Source organism: Pongo abelii, chromosome 16 (genome assembly GCF_028885655.2).
Source record: "Pongo abelii isolate AG06213 chromosome 16, NHGRI_mPonAbe1-v2.0_pri, whole genome shotgun sequence".
NCBI classification, from domain to species: Eukaryota; Metazoa; Chordata; class Mammalia; order Primates; family Hominidae; genus Pongo; species Pongo abelii.
The window spans coordinates 13,014,967-13,037,176 of record NC_072001.2 but is presented as its reverse complement, the minus strand read 5'-3'; positions in this window follow the sequence as shown (position 1 = coordinate 13,037,176).

Here is a 22,210-nt window from a genome sequence, read left to right as displayed (position 1 = left end):
GGGTTCTCAAATCCTATATGAGGGGCAAACACTCAGAACACAGCAGCAGTCTTCTGGAATCCTTGGAAGTGAAAAACATTCACAACCTCGTAACAGTGTTCTGGAATCCTATGTGAGGGAAAAACATTCAGACCCTGGTAGCATTGTTCTGGAATCCAATATGAGGGACAAGCAAATAGAAACCAGGAGCAGTTATCTGGAAACCTTTGTGAGAGAAAAACATTCAGACCCTCGCAGCAGTGTTCTGAAATCCTATGTGAGGGACAAACACTCATAACCCAGCAGCAGTGTTCTGGAATCCTATGTGAGAGACAAACTTTCAAAACTTCGCAGCAGTGTTCTGGAACACTATGTGAGGGACAAAGAATCAGAACCCAGCAGCAGTGTTCTGGAATCCTATGTGAAGGACAAACACTCATAACCCAGTAGCAGTGTTCTGGAGTCCTAGGTGAGAGACAGGCATTCAGACCCTCATAGCAGTGATACGGTATGCTTTCTGAGGAACAAACATTCAGACCCTCGTAGCATTGCTCTGGAATTGTATGTGAGGAACAAACACTCAGAATCAAGCAGCAGTGTTCTCGAATCCCTTTGAGGGACAAGCATTCAGACCCTCATAACAGTGTTCTAGAATCATATGTGAAAGGCAAACATTCAAGACCCAGCAGTGTTCTGGAATCCTTGGTGAGAAAAGACTTTCAGACCCTCCAAGCAGAGTTCTGGAATCCTAAGTTTGGGAGAAACACTCAGAACCCAGCAGCTGTGTTTTGCAATCCTGTGTGAGGGACAAACACTAAGAAACCACTAGCGGTGCTCTAGAATCCTTTGTAAGGGACATTCAGACCACTATAGCAGTGTTCCAGATTGCCATGTGATGGAGAAACCCTCAGAACCCAGCAGGAGAGTTTTGGAATTCTATGTGAGGGACAAACCCTCAGACCCTAGCAGCAGTATTCTAGAATCTTATGTGAGGGACAAACACTCAGAACACAGCAGCAGTGTTCTGGAACTCATTGACTGGGACAAACTCTCAGATCCCAGCACCAGTTTTCTGGAATCCTATGTGAGGGACAAACAGTCAGAAACCAGCAGCAGTGTTCTTGAATCTAATGTTGGGGACAAACACTCAGAACCCAGCAGCAGTGTTTTGGAATCCTATGTGAGGGACAAACGCTCAGAACCCAGAAGCAGTGTTTTGCAATCCTATGAGAGAGACAAACTTACATCCATTGCAGCAGTGTTCTGGAATCCTATGTGAGGGACAAACACTCAGAACCCAGTAGCAGTGTTCTGGAATCCTCTGTGAGAGTCAAGCATTCAGACCTTCCTGGCAATATTCTGGAATCCTATGTGAGGGACAAACCCTCTGTACCCAGCAGCAGTGTTCTGGAATCCCATGTGAGGGACAAACACTCAGAACCCAGCCACTGTGTTCTGGAATCTTAATTGAGGGACAAATATTCAGACACTCGTAAAAGTGCTCTGGAATCCTATGTGAGAACAAACACTCAGAAAACAATAGTAGTCTTCTGGAATACTATGTGAGTGACAAACACTCAGAACACAGCTGTAGTGTTGTGGAATCCTACGTGAGGGACAAACACTAAGAACCCAGCAGCAGTGTTCAGGAATCCCATGTGAGGGACAAACACTCAGAACTGAGCAGCAGTGTTCTGGAATCCTATGTGAGGGACAAATATTCAGACCCTTGGAGCAGTGTTCTGGAATCCTATGTGAAGGACAAACACTCAAAACCCAGTAGCAGTGTTCTGGAATCCCATGTGAGATACAAGCATTCAGACACTTGCAGCAATGATACAGAATGCTTTCTGAGGAACAAACATTCAGACCCTCGTAGCATTGCTCTGGAATCGTATGTGAGAGACAAACACTCAGAACCCGGCAACAGTGTTCTGGAATCCTTTGTGAGGGGCAAACACTCAGAACTCAAAAGCAGTGTTCTGGAATCCCTTTGAGGGACAAACATTCAGAACCTCATAGCAGTGTTCCAGAATCATATGTGAGGGACAAACATTCAGAATCCAGCAGTGTTCTGGAATCCTTGGTGAGAAACAGACTTTCAGATACTCTGAGCAGAGTTCTGGTATCCTATGTTTGGGGTAAACACTCAGAATCCAGCAGCTGTGTTCTGCAATCCCGTGTGAGGGACAAACAGTAAGAAACCACTAGCGGTGCTCTGGAATCATTTGTAAGGGACAAACCTTCAGACTACTGTAGCAATGTTCCAGATTCCCATGTGATGGAGAAACCCTCAGAACCCAGCAGGAGAGTTTTAGAATTCTATGTGAGGGACAAACCCTCAGACCCTAGCAGCAGTATTCTGCAATCCTATGTGAGGGAAAAACACTGAGAACACAACAGCAGTGTTCTGGAACACATAGACTGAGACAAACTCTCAGATGCCAGCACCAGTTTTCTGGAATCTTATATGAGGGACAAACACTCAGAAGCCAGCAGCAGTGTTCTTGAATCCAATGTTAGGGACAAACACTCAGAACCCAGCAGCAGTGTTCTGGAATCCTATGTGAGGGACAGACGCTCAGAACCCAGAAGCAGTGTCCTGCAATCCTTTGTGAGAGACAAACTTACATCCATTGTGGCAGTATTCTGGAATCCTATGCGAAGGAGAAACACTCCGAACCCAGCAGCAGTGTTCAGGAATCCTCTGTGAGGGTCAACATGCAGACCCTCCTGGCAATGTTCTGGAATCCTATGTGAGAGACAAACCCTCTGTACCCAGCAGCAGTGTCCTGGAATCCCATGTGAGAGACAAACACTCAGAACCCAGCCACGGTGTTCTGGAATCTTAATTGAGAGATAAATATTCAGACACTCGTAAAAGTGCTCTGGAATCCTATGTGAGGACAAACACTCAGAAAACAGTAGCAGTCTTCTGGAATACTATGTGAGGGACAAACACTCAGAACCCAGCCGCTGTGTTCTGGAGTCCTATGTGAGGGACAACACTCAGAACCCAGCAGCAGTGTTCAGGAATCCCATGTGACCGACAAACACTCAGAACTGAGCAGCAGTGGTCTGGAATCCTATGTGAGGGACAAACACTCAGAATGCAGCAGCACTGTTCTGGAATCCTATGTGAGGGACAAACACTCAGAATCCAGCACCATTTTTCTGCAAACTTTTGTGAGAGACAAAATTTCATACCTTCGTAGCAGTGTTCTGTAATCCTATCTGAGGAACAAACACTCAGAACCCAGCAGCAGTGGCCTGGAATCCTCCGTGGGGGACAAACACTCACATCCCAGCAGCAGTGTTCCGGAATCCTATGTGAGGGACAAACACTCAGAACCCAGCAACAGTGTTCTGGAATCCTATGTTAGGGACAAACACTCAGAACCCTGCAGCAGTGTTCTGGAATCCTATGTGAGGGACAAGCATTGAGAGCCTCATAGCACTGGTTTGGAGTGCTCTGTGATTGACAAACATTCAGACCCTCGTAACAGTGTTCTGGAATCTTATGTGAGGTACAAACACTCAGAACTCAGCAGCAGTGTTCCAGAAATCTATGTGAGGGACAAACCCTCAGAACCTAGCTGCAGTGTTCTGGAGTTATATGTGAGAGACTAACACTCAGAACCCCGCAGCAGTGTTTGGAATGCCATGTGTGGGACAAAAACACAAAACCCAGCAGCAGTGTTCTGGTATCCTATATGAGGGACAAACATTCAGAACCTAGCAGAAGTATTCTGGAATCCTATGTTAGGGACAAACACTCTGAATCCAACAGCAGTGTTCTGAAATCCTATGTGAGGGACAGACACTGAGAACCCGGCCACTGTGTTCTGTAATCTTATTTGAGGGACAATCAATCAGACACTCGTAGAAGTGTTCCGGAATCCTATGTGAGGGACACTCAGAAACCTGCAGCCGTGCTCTGGAAATCTTTGTGAGGGACAAACAAACAGAAACCAGCAGCAGTGTTCTGGAATCCTATGTGAGGGACAAACACTCAGAACCCAGGCACTGAGTACTGGAACCCTATCTGAGGGAGAAATATTCAAACCCTCGTAGAAGTCTTCTGGAATCCTATGTGAGGAACAAACAAGAAGAAACAAGCAGCAGTGCTCTGAAATCCTTTGTGAGGGACAAACAAACAGAACCCAGAACTAGTGTTCAGGAATCTTTGTTAGGGAAAAACATTCAGACCCTCGTAGCAGTGTTCTGAAATCCTGTTTGAGGCGAAAAATATTCAGATCCTCGCAGCAGTTTTCTGGAATCATATATGAAGGACAAACACTCAGAACCCAGCAGCAGTGTTCTGGAATCCTTTGTGAGGGACAAATATTCAGACCCTCGTAGCATTGTTCTGGAACCGTATGTGAAGGAAAACATTCACACCATTGTAGCATTGTTCTGGAATCCAATATGAGGAGAAAGTCCTCAGAACTCAGCAGAAGTGTTCTGCAATCCTTTGTGAGGGAGAAATATTGAGACCCTCGCAGCAGAGTTCTGGAATCCTATGTGAGGGACAAACACTCAGAAACCAGCAGCAGTGTTCTGGATTTCTATGTGAACTAGAAACCTTCAGAACTTCGTAGCAGTGTTCTGGAATCATATGTGCGGGACAAACACTCAGAACCCTGCCGCAGTGTTCTGGAATCCTATGTAAGAGACGAACACTCAGAACCCAGCCACTTTGTTCTGGAGTCCTATCTGAAGGACAAACATTCAGACACTCGTAGAAGTGTTCTGGAATCCAAAGTGAGGGACAAACACTCAGAAACCAGCAGCGGTGTTCTGGAATCCTTTGTGAAGGACAAACAAACAGAACCCTGCTGCAGTTTTCTGGAATCGTATCTGAGGGACAAACATTCAGACACTCGTAGAAGTGTTCTGGGAATCTATGTGAGGGACAAACATTCAGAAACCAGCAGCAGTATTCTGGAATCCTTTGTGAGGGACAAACATACAAAATACAGCAGCAATGTTTTGAAATCATATGTGAGGAACAAGCATTCAGAAACTCCTAGCAGTGTTCTGGAATCGCATGTGAGGGACAAACACTCTGATCGCAGTACCACTGTTCCCAAATCCTACATGAGGGACAAACACTGAGAACCCAGCAGCAGTGTTCTGGAATCCTTTTTGAGGGACAAACATTCAGGCCGTCTTAGCACTGTCCTGATTTCTTATGTTAGGGACAAACACTCAGAAGCCAGCAGCAGTGCTCTAGAATCCTTTTCAGGTACAAACATTAAGACCCTAGAAGATGAGTTCTGGAATCCTATGAGAGTGTCAAACACTCAGAACCTAACAGCAGTGATCTGGAATCCTTTCTGGTGGAAAAACTTTCAGACCCTTGTGGAAGTGTTCTGGAATCCTAAGCGGGGGACAAACACTCAGAAAACTGCAGCAGTGTTCTGGAATCGTAAGTGAGGGGGAAACAGTCAGAACGCAGTAGCTGTGATCTGGAATCCTACGTGAGGGACAAAAACACAGAGAACCCGCAGCAGTGTTTTGTCATCCTATGTGAGGAACAAACACTCAGAGCCCAGCAACAGTGTTCTAGAAACCTAAGTAAGGGACAAACACGGAGAAACAAGCAGCAGTGTTCTGGAATCCTTTGTGTGGGACAAGCATTCAGAACCTCGTAGGAGTGTTCTGGAATTCTATGTGAGGGACAAACACTCTGAAACCAGCAGCAGTGTTCTGGAATCCCATGTGAGGGACACACACCCAGAACCCAGGAGAAGGGTTCTGGAATCCTATGTGAGTGACAAACACTCAGAAGCTGGCAACAGTGCTCTAGACTCCTTTGTGAGGACAAACCTTCAGACACTCTAAGTAGTGTTTTGGAATTATACGTGAAGGACAAACACTCAGAACCAAGCAGCAGTGTTCTGGAATCCTATGTGAAGGATAAACACTCAGAACCCAGTAGCATTGTTCTGGAAACCTATATGCGGGGCAAATCCTTTCTGTGGGATAAACATTCAGAACCTCATGGATGTGTACTGGAATCCTAAGTGAGGGACAAACACTCAGAACCCAGCCACTGAGTTCTGGAAACCTATATGAGGGCAAACTTTCAGACACTTGTGGAAATGTTCCGGAATCCTATCTAAGGAAAAAACACTCACAAACCAGCAGCAGCGCTCTGAAATCCTCTATGAGGGAAAAACAAACAGAACCCAGCAGCAGTGTTCTGGAATCTTTTGTGAGGGAAAAGCATTCAGACCCTCGTTGTAGTTTTCTGGAATCCTTCCTGAGGGATAAACACTCAGAACCCAGCAGCAGAGTTTTGGACTCCCATGTGAGGGACAAACATTCAGAACCCAGCACCAGTGTTCTAGAATCCTTTGGGAGGCACAAACCTTCAGACCCTCTAGCAGTGCTCTGGAATTGTATGTGAGGGACAAAAATTCAGATCCCTGCAGCAGGGTTCTGGAAACTTATATGAGGTACAAACACTCAGAACCCAGCAGCAGTGTTCTGGAATCCTAAGTGAGAGACAAACACACAGAACCAAGCAGCAGTGTTCTGGAATCCTATGTGAGGGACAAACACAGAGGACCCAGCTGTAGTGTTCTGGAATCCTATCTGAGTGATAAACATTCAGAACCCAGCAGCAGTGTTCTGGAATCCTATTCGCCGGACAAACACTCAGAACGCAGCAGCAGTTTTCTGGAATCCTGTGTGAGGGACAAACACCCAGAATCCAGCAGCAGTGTTCTAGTATCATTTGTGAGGGACAAACATTCAGACCCTGTAAGCAATTTTCTTGAATCCTATGTGAGGGACAACCCTCACAACCTAGCAGCAGTGTACTGGAATCAAAAGTGAGGGACAAACACTCAGAACCCAGTAACAGTGTTCTGGAATCTTAGGTGAGGAACAAACACTCAGAAGATAGCAGCAGTGTTCTGGAATCCTATGTGACGGACAGTCAGAACCCAACAGCAGTGTCCTGGAATCCTATGTGAGGGACAAACACTCAGAAACCAGCGGCAGTGTTCTAGAATCCTTTGGAAAGGACAAACACTCAGAACCCAGCAACAGTGTTCTGGAATTCTATGTGAAGGACAAACACTGTGAACCCAGAAGCTGTGTTCTGGAATCCTATGTGAGGGACAAGCATTCAGACACTCGTAGGAGTGATACAGAATCCTATGTGAGGGAAAAACATTCAGAACCTCGTTGCAGTGTTCTGGAATCCTATCTGAGGGACAAACATTCAGACCTTCTTAGCATTGTTCTGGAATTCTATGTGAGGGACAAACACTCAGAACCTAGCAGCAGTGTTCTTGAATCTTTTGGGAGGTGCAAACACTAAGAAACCAGCCGCAGTGTTGTAGAATACTTTGTGAGGGACAAACATTCAGAAACCAGCAGCGGTGTTCTGGAATCCTATGTGAGGGACAAACACTCAGAACCCAGCGGCAGTGTTCTGGAATCCTCTGTGAGGAACAAACACTCAGAACCCAGCCACATTTTATTGGAATCCTATCTGATGGAAAAACATTCAGAAATTCGTAGCAGTGTTCTGGAATGCTAAGTGAGGGAACAAAATCAGACCCTCGAAGCAGTGTTCTGGAATCCTACATGAGGGACGAACACTCAGAACCCATCCACAGTGTTCTGGAATCCTTTGTGAGGGAAAACTTACAGACTCTCGAAGCAGTGTTCTGGAATCTTATGTGAGGGAAAAACATTCAGACCCTTGTGGCATTGTTGTGGATTCCAATATGAGTTACAAACACTCAGAATCCAGCAGCCATGTTCTGGAATCCCACGTGTGTGACAAACTCTCAGAATCCAGCAGCAGTGTTCTGGAATCCTATGTGAGGAACAAACACTCAGAACCCAGCCACTGTGCTTTGGAATCCTATGTGAGGGACAAACATTCAGAGACTCGTAGAAGTGACCTGGAATCCTATCTGAGGGACAAACACTCAGAAACCAGCAGCAGTGCTCTGGAATCCTTTGTGTGGGTCAAACAAACAGAACCCAGGAGCATTGATTTGGAATCCAATATTAGGGACAAAGACTCAGAACCCAGCAGCAGTGTTCTGGAATCCTTTTTGACAGACAAACTTTCAGAACCTCGTTGTAGTGTTCTGGAATCCTATGAGAGGGAAAAACACTTTGAACCAAGCAGCAGTGTTCTGGAATCCCATGTGAGGGACAAACACTCAGAACCCAGCAGCAGTGTTCCGGAATCCTATGTGATGGATAAACATTCAGAACCCAGCAGCAGTGTTCTGGAATTCTATGTGGGGGACAAACACTCAGAATACAGCAGACGTGTTCTGGATTCCGATGTGAGGGACAGAAACTCAGAACCCAGCAGCAGTGTTCTAGAATCCTTTGGGAGGTACAAACACTCAGAAACCAGCAGCCGTGTTGTAGAATCCTTTGAGAGGGCCAAACATTCAGAAACCAGCAGCGGTGTTCTGGAATCCTATGTAAAGGACAAACACTCAGAACCCAGCGACAATGTTCTGGAATGCTCTGTGAGGAACAAACACTCAGAACCCAGCCACTTTTTACTGGTATCGTATCTGAGAGAAAAACATTCAGACCATCGTAGTAGTGTTCTGGAATCCTAAGTGAGAGAATAAAATCAGACCCTTGAAGCAGCGTTCTGAAATCCTACATGAGGAACGAACACTCGGAAACCATCCGCAGTGTTCTGGAATCCTCTGTGAGAGGAAAACTTTCAGACCCTCGTAGCAGTGTTCTGGAATCTTATGTGAGTGAAAAACATTCAGACCCTTGTAGCATTGTTGTGGAATCCAATATGAGAGACAAACATTCAGAACCCAGCAGCCGTGTTCTGGAATCCTATGTGAGTGAGAAACACTCAGAATCCAGCAGCAGTATTCTGGAATCCTATGTGAGGAACAAACACTCAGAACCCAGCCACTGTGTTCTGGAATTCTATGTGAGGGACAAACATTCAGAGACTCGTAGAAGTGATCTGGAATGCTATCTGAGGGACAAACATTCAGAAACCAGCAGCAGTGCTCTGGAATCCTTTGTCAGGGTCAAACAAACAGAACCCAGGAGCATTGATTTGGAATCCTATGAGAGTGACAAACACTCAGAACCCAGCAGCAGTGTTCTAGATTCCCTTGTGAGGGACAAAATTCAGACCCCGGAAGCAGAGTTCTGGAATCTTATGTGAGGGGCAAACACTCTGAACCCAGCAGCAGTGTTCTGGAATCCTTTGTGATGGAAAAACATTTGGACCGTCTTATGAGTGTTCTGGCATCCTAAGTGAGAGACAAACACTCAGATCACAGTAGCACTGTTCTGGAATCCTATGTGAGGGACAAACACACAGAAGCCAGCAGCAGTGTTCTGGAATCCTAGGTGAGGTATAAACACTCAGAACACAGCAGCAGCGATCTGGAATCGTATGTAAGGAATAATCACTGAGGACTCAGAAGCAGTGTTCTGGAATCCTTTGTGAGGATAAAATTTTCAGAAACACGTAGAAGTGTTCTGGAATATTATGTGGGGGAAAAACATTCAGTCTCTTGTAGCATTGTTGTGGAATCCAATATAAGAGACAAACACTCAGAACCCAGCAGCCATGTTCTGGAATCCTATGTGAGTGACAAACACTCAGAACCCAGCAGCAGTGTTCTAGAATCCTTTGTGAGGGACAAACCTTCAGACCCTTGAAGCTGTGTTCTGGAATTTTATGTGAGGGACAAACAGTCAGATCCCAGCAGCAGTGTTCTGGAATCCTAGGTGTGGGAGAAACATTCAGAACCCAGCAGCAGTGTTCTCGAATCCTATCTGAGGAACAAACACTCAGAACCCAGCCATTGTGATCTGGAATCCTATGTGAGGGACAAACATTCAGACATTCGTAGAAATGTTCTGGAATCCTATTTGTGGGACAAACACTCAGAAACCAGCAGCAGTGCTCTGGAATCTTTTGTGATGGTCAACCAAACAAAGCCCAGCAGCATTGTTTTGGAATCCTTTGTGAGGGACAAACACTGAGAACCCTGCAGCAGTGTTCTGGAATCCTATGTGAGGAACAAACACTCAGAACCCAGCAGCAGTGTTCTGGAATACTATGTGAGGGACAAACACTCAGAAGCCAGCAGCAGTATTCTGGAATCCTCTGTAAGGGACCAGCCCTGAGAACCCAGCAGCAGTGTTCTGTAATCCTATGTGAGAGAAAAACACTCAGAACCCAGCAGCAGTGTGCTAGAATCCTTTGTGAGAGACAAACTTTCAGACACTTGAAGCAGTGTTCCGGAATCCCATGTTAGGGACAACCACTCAGAAACCAGCATCAGTGCTCGGGAATTCTGTGTGAGGGACAAACAAAGAAAATGCAGCAGCAGTGCTCTGGAATACTATGTGAGGGACAAACACTCATAACCCAGCAGCAGTTTTCTGGAATCCCATGTGAGGGACAAACACTCATAACCCAGCAGCAGTTTTCTGGAATCCCATGTGAGGGACAAACTCTTAGAACCTAGCAGCATTCTAGAGTCCTTTGTGAGGGACAAACCTCAAACACTCGAAGCTGTGTTCTGGAATCCCGTGTGAGCGAATAACACTCAGAAACCTTCAGCTGTGCTCCTTAATCCTTTGTGCAGGAGAAGCAAACAGAACCCAGCAGCAGTGTTCTGTATTCCTAAGTGAGGGACAAACTCTCAGCACCCAGCAGCAGTGTTCAGAAATCCTTTCTGTGGGACAAACAATCAAAACCCAGCCACTCTGTTCTGGAGTCATTTCTGAGGGAAAAACATTCAGAAATCGAATAAGTGTTCTGGAATCCTGAATGAGGGGCAAACACTCAGAAATCAGCAGAGGTGCTCTGGAGACCTTTGTGAGGGACATACACTCAGAACCCAGCAGCGGTGTTCTGGATTCCTTTGTGATGGACAAACATTTACACCCTCATAGCAGTGTTCTGGGATCCCATGTGAGGGACAAACACTCAGAACCCAGTAGCAGTGTTCTGGAATCCCATGTGAGGGAAAAACACTTAGAACCCATCAGCAATGTTCTAGAATCCTTTGTGAGGGACAAACCTCAAACTACTCGAAGCTGTGTTCTGGAATCCTAGGTGAGCGAGTAACACTCAGAAACCTTCAGCAGTGCTCCTTAATCCTTTGTGCAGGACAAGCAAACAGAACCCAGCAGCAGTGTTCTGTATTCCTAAGTGAGGGACAAACTCTCAGCACCCAGCAGCAGTGTTATGGAGTCCTTTGTGAGGGACAAACAATGAAAACCCAGCCACTCTGTTCTGGAGTGTTTTCTGAGGGAAAAACATTCAGAAATCGAAGAAGTGTTCTGGAATCCTGAATGAGGGGCAAAAACTCAGAAATCAGCACAGGTGCTCTGGAGACCTTTGTGAGTGACAAATACTCAGAACCCAGCAGCGGTGTTCTGGATTCCTTTGTGATGGACAAACATTTACACCCTCGTAGCAGTGTTCTGGGATCCCATGTGAGGGACAAACACTCAGAACCCAGTAGCAGTGTTCTGGAATTCTATTTGAGGGACAAACACTCAGAACCCGTCAGCAGTGTTCTGGAATCTCATGAGAGGGACAAACACTCAGAACCCGTCAGCAGTGTTCTGGAATACTATGTGAGGGACAAACACCCAGAACCCAGCCGCAGTGTTCTGGAAACCTATGGGAGGGACAAACACTCAGAACCCAGCTACTGTGTTCTGGAATCCTTTCTGAGAGACAAACATTCAGACACTCGTAGGTTTCTGGAATCCTACGCAAGGGGCAAGTATTCACAAACCAGCAGTGGTTCTCTGGAATCCTTTGCGAGGGATAAAAAAACAGAACCCAGAAGAAATGTTCTGGAATTCCTTGTGAGGGAAAAACATTCATACCTTCGCAGCACTGTTCTGGAATCCTAGGTGAGCGACAAACTCTCAGAACCCAGCAGCAGTGTTCTGGAATCCCATGTGAGGGGCAAGCACTCAGAAACCAGCATCAGTGTTCTAGAATCCTTTGTGAGGGACAAACCTTCAGACACTCAAAGCAGTGTTCTGCAATCCTATGTGAGGGACAAACACTCAGAAAACACCAGCAGTGCTCTGTGATCGTTTGTGAGGGACAAGCAAACAGATAAAAGCAGCAGTGTTCAGGAATCCTATGTGAGGGACAAACACACAGAACCCAGCAGCAGTTTTCTGCAATCCTATGTAAGAGACAAACACTAAGAACCCAGCCAATGTGCTCTGGAACACTGTCTGTGGGACAATCAATCAGACACGCGTAGAAGAGTTCTGGAAAGCTGTGTGAGAGACAACCACTCAGAAACCAGCAACGGTGCTCTGGAATCCTTTGTGAGGGACAAACATAACCCAGTAGCAGTGCTCTGTAATCCTTTGTGAGGGACAAACAAACAGTACCCAGTAGCAGTGTTCTGGAATCCTTTGTGAGGGACAAACTCTCAGAACCCAGCAGTAGTGTTCTGCTATCCTTTGTGAGGGACAAACATTCCGAATTTCGTAGCAGTGTTCTGGAATCCTATGTGAGAGACAGACATTACTAACCCAGCAGCAGAGTTCTGGAATCCCATGTGAGGGACAAACACTCAGAACCCAGCATCCTTGTGCTGGAATCCTATGTGAGGGACAAACAATCAGAAACAAACAGCAGTGCTCTGAAATCCTTTGTGCGGGACAAACAAACAGAACCCAGAAGCAGTGTTCTGAAATTCTTTCTGAGGGAAAAACATTCAGACCCTCGTAGCAGTGTTCTGGAATCCTATGTGAGGGACAAACACTCAGAAACCAGCAGCAGTGTTTTGGAATCCTGTGTGATCGACAAAGATTCAGAACATCGTGGCCGTGTTGTAGAATCCCATGTGAGGGACAAACACTCAGAACCCAGCAGCAGTGTTCTGGAATCCTAGGTGAGGGACAAACACTCACAACCCAGCCACTTTGTTTTGGAATACTATCTGATGGACAAATAGTCAGACACTCATAGAAGTGTTCTGGAATCCTATGTGAGGGAAAAACACTCAGAAACCATCAACATTGTTCCCTAATCCTTTGTGCGGGACAAACAGACAGAATTCAGCAGCAGTGTTCTGGATTCCTATGTGACAGACAAACTCTCAGAAACAAGCAGCAGTGCTCTGGAATCCTAAGTGAGGGACAAACACACAGAACATGGTAGCCATCTTCTGGAATCCTATGTGAGCGACGCTCAGAACTTCATAACAGTGTCCTGGAATCCTATGTGAGGGACAAACACTCAAAACCCAGCCACTGTGTTCTGGTATCCTATCTGAGGGAAAAACATTCAGGATTCGTAGAAGTGTTCTGGAATCCTCTGTGAGGGACAAAAACTCAGAAATCAGCAGAGATGCTCTGGAATTCTTTGTGAGGGACAAACACTCAGAACCCAGCAGCGGAGTTCTGGATTGCTTTGTGATGGACAAACATTTAGACCCTAGTAGTAGTGTTCTGGGATCCCATGTGAGGGAAAGACATTCAGAACCCAGTAGAAGTGTTCTGGAATCCTATGTGAGGAACAAACATTCAGAACCCAGCAGCAGTGTTCTGGAATGCTATGTGAGGAACAAACACTCAGAACCCGGCAGCAGTGTTCTGGAATTCTATGTGAGGGACAAACACTTAGAACCCAGCAGAAGTGTTCTGGAATCCTTTGTAAGGGACAAACATTGAGAGCCCTGCAGCAGTGTTCTGGAATCCTATGTGAGAGTCAAACACTAAGAAAGCTGCAACAGTGTTCTGGAATCCTATGGGAGGGACAAACACTCAGAGCTCTGCAGCAGTGTTCTGGAATCCTTTGTGAGGGTCAAACACTCAGACACTCAGAGCAGTGCTCTGGAATCCCATGTGATGAACAAACACAACTCTGCAGCAGTGTTCTGGATTCCTATGTGAGGGACAAACATTCAGACACTCATAGCAGTGTTCTGGAATACTTAGGTACAAACCTTTAGAACTCAGCTGCAGTGTTCTGGAATCCTATGTGAGTGACAAATACTCAGAAACCAGCAGCAGTGTTCTAGAATCCTTTGTGAGGGACAAACAATCACACCATCGAAGCAGTGTTCTGTTTTCCTATGTGAGGGACGAACACTTAGATCCAGCAGCATTGTTCTGGAATCCTTTGGGACATGCAAACATTCAGACCCTTTTAGCAGTTTGCTGGAATTCTAAGTGATTGACAGACATTCGGAACCAAGCAGAAGTGTTCTGGAATCCTACGTGAGGGACAAACACTCAGAACCCAGCCACAGTGTACTGGAATCCTATCTGAGAGACAAACATTCAGAAATTGACAGATGTGTTCTGGAATCCTTTTTGTGGGACAAACACTAAGAAACAAGCAGTAGTTTTCTGGATTCCTTTGAGAGGGACAAACAAAGAGAAAACAGAAGCAGTGTTCTAGAAGCCTTTGTGAGGGAAAAGCATTCAGACCCTCTTAGAAGTGTTCTGGAATCCTATGTGCGGGACAATCACTCAGAAGCCAGTAGCACTCGTCTGGAATCCTATGTGAAGGACAGACATTCAGAACCGAAAATCAGTGTTCTGGAATCCTAAGTGAGGAACAAGTTGTCAGATCCCAGCAGCAGTTGTCTGCAATCTTTCGTAAGGAACACATATTCAGACTCTCGAACCAGTGTTCTGGAATCCTATGTGAGGGACAAACATTCAGAGCCTCGTAGCAGTGCTCTGGAATCTTATGTGAGGTGCAAACACACAGAAACCAGCAGCAGTGTTCTGGAATTCTACGTGAGGGACAAACATTCAGAGCCTCGTAGCAGTGCTCTGGAATCTTATGTGAGGTGCAAACACACAGAAACCAGCAGCAGTGTTCTGGAATTCTACGTGAGGGACAAACACTCAGAACCCAGCCACTGTGTTCTGGAATCCTATGTGAAGGACCAACACTCAGAACCCAGCAGCAGTGTTCTGGAATCATATGTGAGGGACAAACATTCAGACCCTCGATGCACTGTCCTGGAATCATTGTGAGGGAGAAACACTGAGGACCCAGAAGCTCTGTTCTGGAACCCTATGTGAGGGAAAAACTTTCAGACCCTCTTAGCTATGTTCTGGCATCCTATGCGAGGGACAAATAATCAGAACCCAGGAGCAGGTTTCTGGAATCCTATATGAGCGAGAAACACTCACAATGTAGCAGCAGTGTTCTGGAATCCTACGTGAGGTACTAACATTCTGGCCCACGTGGCAGTGTTCTCGAATCCTTTGTGAGGGACAAACACTCAGAACCCAGCAGCTCTGTTCTGGAATCCTTTGTGTTTGACAAACATTCAGACCCTCATAATAGTGTTCTGGAATTCTAAATGAGGGAGAAACATTCAGACCCTCTAGTAGTGTTCTGGAATTCTAAATGAGGGAGAAACATTCATACCCTCGAACCACTGTTCTGGAATCCTTTGTGCGGGACAGATACTCAGAACCCAGCAACAGTGTTCTGGAATCCTTCGTGAGGGACAAACACTCCGAACCAAGTAGCATTGTTCTGGAATCCTATGTGAGTGACCAACACTCAGAACCCAGCCGTAGTGTTCTTGAATCCTATGTGAGGGACAAACACTCAGAACGCAGCAGCAGTGTTGGGGAATCCTATGTGAGGGCCAAATATTCAGACACTCCTAGCAGTGTCCTGGAATCCTAAGTAAGGGACAAACACTCAGAACCCAGCCAGCGTGTTCTGGAATTCTATCTGAGGTGCAAACATTCAGACCCTCGTAGAAGTGTACTGGAATCCTATGTGAGGGACATACTCTAAGAAACTAGCAGCAGTGCTCTGGAATCCTTTGTTAAGTAAAAACATTCAGACCCTCCTAGCAGTGTTCTCTGATCCTATGTGAGGGAAAAATACCCAGCAGCAGGGTTCAGGAATTCGATGAGTGGCAGGAAAACTCAGAACCCAGCAGCAGTGTTCTGGAATCCTATGTGAGGGACAAATACTCAGAACCCAGCAACTGTGTTCTGGAATCCTATGTGAGGCGAAAACATTCAGACACTAGTAGAAGGGTTCTGGAATCCTAAGTGAGACACAAAGACTCAGAAACCATCAGCAATGCTCTGGAATCCGTTCTGAGGGTCACACAATAGAACCCAGCAGCATTGCTTTGGAATCCTATTTTAGGGACAAAGACTCAGAACCCAGCAGCAGTGTTCTGGAATCCTTTGTGAGGGACTGACATTCAGTAACTCATGGAAATGTTCTGGAATCCTATGAGAAGGAAAAACACTTTGAACCAAGCAGCAGTGTTCTGGAATCCTATGTGAGTGACAAACACTCAGGACCCAGCAGCAGTGTTTTAGAATACCTTGTAAGGGACAAAATTCGGACCCCCGAAGCAGAGTTCTGGAATCCTATGTGAGGGACAAACTCTGCACCCAGCAGCAGTGTTCTGGAATCCTTTGTGGTGGGAAAACATTCAGACCCTAGTATCAGTGTTCTGGAATCCTAAGTCAGAGGCAAACACTCAGAACACAGTAGCAGTGTTCTAGAATCTTATGTGAGGGACAATCACTCAGAATCCAGCAGCAGTGTTCTGGAATCCTAGGGGAGGTTCAAACACTCAGTACCCAGCAGCAGTGTTCTGGAATCCTTCATGAAGGACAAACATTCAGAACCTTGTAGCAGTGTTCTAGAATCCTATGTGAAAGACAGACACTCAAAACCCAGCAGCAGTGTTCTGCAATCCTCTGCGAGGGACAAACACTCAGAACTCAGCTGTAGTGTTCTGCAATCCTATGTGAGGCACAAACACTCAGAACCCAGCAGCAGTGTTCTGAAATCCTATGTGAGGGACAAACACTCAGAACCCAGCAGCAGTGTTCTGGAATCCTATGTGAGGGACAAACATTCAGAACCCAGCCACTGTGCTCTGGAATCCTAACTGAGTGACAAAATTTCAGACACTCGTACAACTGTTCTGGAATCCTATGTGACGGACAAACTCTCCGAAAAGAGAAGCAGTGCTATGGAATCCATTGTGAGGGACAAACAAACAGAACCCAGTAGCTGTGTTCTGGAATCCTTTCTGAGGGAAATACATTCAGACCCTCGTAGTAGTGTTCTAGAATCCTATGTGAGGGACAGACACTCAGAACCCAGCAGCAGTGTTCTGGAATCCTATGTGAAGTAGAAACACTCAGAATCCGGCGTCAGTGTTCTGGAATCTTATGTGAGGGAAAAACAACCAGAACACAGCAGCATTGTTCTAGAAACCTATGTGAGGAACAAGCACTCAGAACCCAGCAGCAGTGTTCTGGAATCCTATGTGAGGGACAAACACTCAGAACCCTGCAGCAGTGTTCTTGAATCCTACGTGAGGGAAAACCACTCAGAATGCAACCACTGTGTACTGGAATCCTATCTGAGGGACAAACATTCAGACCCTCGTAGAATTGTTCTGGATTCCTGTGTGAGGGATAATCTCCAGAAACCAGCACCAGAGCTCTGGAATCCTTTGTGAGTTAAAAACATTCAGACCCTCCTAAGAGTGTTCTGTGATCCCATGTGAGGGAAAAATATTCAGGCACTCGTAGCAGCATTCTGGAATTCTATCTGAGGGACAAACAATCAGAATCCAGCAGCAGTGTTCTGGAATCCTTCGGGAGGGACATACATTCAGAACCTCGTAGCAGTGTTCTGGAATCGTATGTGAGTGAGAAACACTCAGAACCCAGCAGTAGAGTTCCGGAATGCCAGGTGAGGGAGAAACACTCAGAACCCAGCAGCAGTGTTCTTGTATCCTACGTGAGGGAAAAACTCTCAGAATACAGCCGCCATCTTCTGGAATGCTTTGTGTGGGACAAACATTCAGAACCTCGTAGAAGTGTCCCGGAATCCCATGTGAGGGACAAACACTATTAACCCAGCAGCAGTGTTCTGGAATCATTTGTGATGAACAAGCATTGAGACCCTCATAGCAGTTTTCAAGAATCCTATGTGAGGGACAAACACTCAGAACACAGCAGCCGTGTTCTGGATTCCTATGTTAGGAACAAACACTCAGAACCCAGCAGTACTGTTCTAGAATCCTTTGTGAGGAACAAATACTCAGAACCCAACAGCAATGTTCTAGAATCCTATGGGAGGGACAAACACTCAGAAAACAGCAGCATTGCTTTGGAATCCTTTGTGAGGGTCAAACAAACAGAACGAAGCAGCATTGTTTTCGAATCATATGATAGGGACAAAGACTTAGAACCCAGCAGTGTGCTGGAATCCTTTGTGAGGGACAAGCATTCAGAACCTCGTGGCGGTGTTCTGCCATTCTATGAGAAGGAAAAACACTTTGAACCAAGCAGCAGTGTTCTGGAATCCCATGTGAGGGAGAAACACTCAGAACCCAGCTGCAGTGTTCTAGAATTCCTTGTGAGGGATAAAATTCAGACCCCCGAAAAAGAGTTCTGCAATCTTATGTGAGGGACAAACACTCTGAACCCAGCAGCAGTGTTCTGGAATCCTTTGTGATGGAAAAACATTCAGACCCTCGTATGAGTGTTCTGGAATCCTAAGTGAGAGACAAACACTCAGAACACAGCAGCAGTGTTCTGGAATCCTATGTGAGGCACAAGTACTCAGAACCCAGCAGCAGTGTTCTGGAATCCTATGTGAGGGATAAACACTCAGGACCCAGTAGCAGTGTTCTGGCATCCTTCATGATGGACAAACATTCAGAACCTCGTAGCAGTGTTCTGGAATCCTAAGTGAAGGGCCAACACTCAGAACCCAGCAGCAGAGTTCTGGAATCCTCTGTGATGGACAAACACTCAGAACTCAGCAGTAGTTTTCTGGAATCCTATGTGAGGTACAAACACTCAGAACCCGGCCACTGTGCTATGAAATCCTATCTGAGCGACAAAATTTCAGACACTCGTAGAAACTTTCTGGAATCCTTTGTGAGGGACAAGCAAACAGAACCCAGTAGCAGTGTTCTGGAATCCTTTCGGAGGGAAATACATTCAGACCCTCCTAGCAGTGTTCTACAATCCTATGTGAGGGACAAACACACAGAACACAGCAGCAGTGTTCTGGAATCCTATGTGAGGGACAAACACTCAGAACCCAGCAGTAGTGGTCTGGAATCCTATGTGAGGGACAAACACTGAGAATCCAGCAGCAGTGTCCTGGAATCCTATGTGAGGGACAAACACTCAGAACACAGCAGCGGTGTTCTCTAATCCTATGTGAGTGACAAACACTCACACCTTAGATGCTGTGTTCTGGAATTCTATGTGAGGGACAAACACTCCCATCCAAGCAGGAGTGTTCTGCAATTCTTTGTGACGGACAAATATACAGACCCTCAAAGCAATTTTTGGGAATTCTATGTGAGTGACAAACAGTCAGAACCCAGAAGCAATGTTCTGGAATCCTATTTGAGAGATAAAAACTCAGAACCCAGCAGCAGTGTTCTTGAATTCCATGTGAATGACAAACACTCACAGCCCAGCCACTGTTACTGGAATCCTATCTGAGGTACAAACATTCACATCCTCATTGAAGTGTTCTGGAATCCAATGTGAGGGACGATCTCTAAGAAACCAGCAGCAGTGCTCTGGAATCCTTCGGTAGGGAAAAACACTCAGAACCCCCTAGCCGTTTTCTGGGATCCTATGTGAGGGAAAATCATTTAGATCCTCGTAGCTGTGTTCTGGAATCCTACATGGGGGACATACACTCAGAACCCAGCAGCAGTGTTCTCAAATCCTTTGTGAGGGAAAAACATTCAGTCCCTCGTAGCATTGTTCTGGAATTCTATGTGAGGGAAAAACTTTCAGACCCTTGTAGCACTGTTCTGGAATCATATGTGAGGGAAAAACGTGCAGACCTTCGTAGCGTTGCTCTGGAATCCAATATGAGGGACAAAAACTCAGAACCCAGAAGCTGTATTCTGGAATCCCATGTGAGGCGCAAAGACTCAGAACCCAGCAGCAGTGTTCTGGAATCCTATCTGAGGGACAACCACTCAGAACCCAGCCACTGTGAACTGGAATCGTATCTGAGGGACAAACATTCAGATATCCGTGGAAGTGTTCTGGAATCCTATGTGAGGGAAAAACACTAAGAAACCAGCATGAGTGCTCTGAAATCCTTTGTGGGGGACAAAAAAACGGAACCCAGCAGCAGTGTTCTGGAATAATTGTGAGTGAAATACATTCAGACACTCGTAGCAGTGATCTGGAATCCTATGTGAGTGACAAACACTCAAAATCCAGCAGCAGTGTTCTGGAATCCTATATGAGTGCAAACATTCAGAAGTTCATAGCAGTGTTCTGATACTCTATGTGAGGGCAAACACTCAGAACACAGCAGCAGTGTTGCGGAATCGTAAGTGAGGGACTAACACTCAGAACCCAGCAGCTCTGTTCTGGAATCGTAAGTGAGGGGTAAAGTCTCAGAATACATCAGCAATGATCTGGAATCCTATGTGAGTAATAAACACTCAGAAAACAGCAGCAGTCTTCTAGAATCTCTGTGATGGACAAACACTCAGAACCCAGTAGCAGTGTTGTAGAGTCTCTAGTGAGGGACAAACGTTCAGAAGCTCTCAGCAGTGTTCTGGAATAATAAGTGAGGGACAAACACTTTGAACCCAGAGGCAGTGTTTTGGAATCCGAGGTGAGGCTCAGACACTAAGAACCCAGCAGCAGTGTTGTGAAATCCTTTGTGAGTGACAAACACACAAATCTCAACAGCAGTGTTCTAGAATCCTTTGTGAGGGAAAACCTTAAGAACCTCGAATCAGTGTTCTGGCATCCTATGAGAGGGACAAACACTCATAACCCAGCAGAAGTTTTCTGGATTTCTTTGTGTTGCACAAACATTTAGACCGTTGTAGCCTTGTTCTGGTATCCTGTGAGAGGGACAAACACTCAGAATCCAGCAGCAGTGTTCTGGAATCCTATGTGTGGGAAAATCTCTCAGAACCCAGTCACTGTGTTCTGAAATCCTTTCTGAGAGACACACATTCAGACACTCGTAGAAGTGTTCTGGAATCCTATGTGAGGGACAAACAGTCAGAAACCAGCAGCAGTGTTCTGGAATCCCTTGTGAGGGACAAACATTCAGAGCCTCGTAGCAGGGTTCTAGAATCTTAAGTGACGGACAAACACTCTGAACCCAGAAGCAGTGTTCTGGAATCCTTTCGGAAGGAAAACTTTCGGAACCTCGTAGCAGTGTTCTGCAATCCTATGTGAGGGACAAACACTGACAACCCAGCAGCAGTGTTCTGGAATCCTATTTGATGGACAAACACTCAGAACCCAGCAGCAGTGTTTTGGAATCCTGTGTGATCCACAAAGTTTCAGAAGTTCTTAGCAGTGTTCTGGGATCCTACGTGAGGGCCAAACACTCAGAATCTAGCTGCAGTGTTCTGGAATCCTATATGAGGGAGAAACACTCAGAACCCAGCAGCAGTGTTCTGGAATCCTTTTTGAGGGACAAGCATTCAGAACCTCCTAGCAGTGTTCTGGAATCGTACGTGAGGGGCAAACAAGCTGAACCAAACAACAGTGTTGTATAATCACATGTGAGGGCCATACACTCAGAAACCAGCAGCAGTGTTCTGGAATCCTATGTGATGGACAAACACTCAGAACACAGCAGCAGTTTTCTGGAATTCTATCTGAGGGACAACGTTAAGACAATCGTAGCAGTGTTCTGGAATCCTATGTGAGGGACACTCAGAACCCAGCAGCAGTGTTTTTGATTACTATGTGTGTGACAAACCTTCAGAACCTAGAAGCAGTGTTCTGGAATCCAATCTGAGGGACAAACACTCGGAACCCAGTAGTAGTGGTCTGTAATCCTTTGTGAGGGACAAACATTCTGATCTTCACAGCAGTGTTCTGGAATCCTATGTGAGAGACAAACACTAAGAAAGCTGCAGCTGTGTTCTGGAATCCTATTTGAGTGACAAACACTCAGAGCTCAGCAACAGTGTTCTGGAATCCTTTGTGAAAGTCAAACACTCAGACACTCAGAGCAGTGCTCTGGAATTCTATGTGAGGGACAAACATTCAGAATCTTGCAGCAGTGTTCTGGGTTCCTATGTGAGGGACAACCGTTCAGACCCTCATAGCACCGTTCTGAAATGCTCTGTGAGGGACAAACATTCAGACCCTCTTCGCAGTGTTCTGGAATACTATGTGACGTACAAAACCTCAGAACTTAGCAGCAGTGTTCTGTTATCCT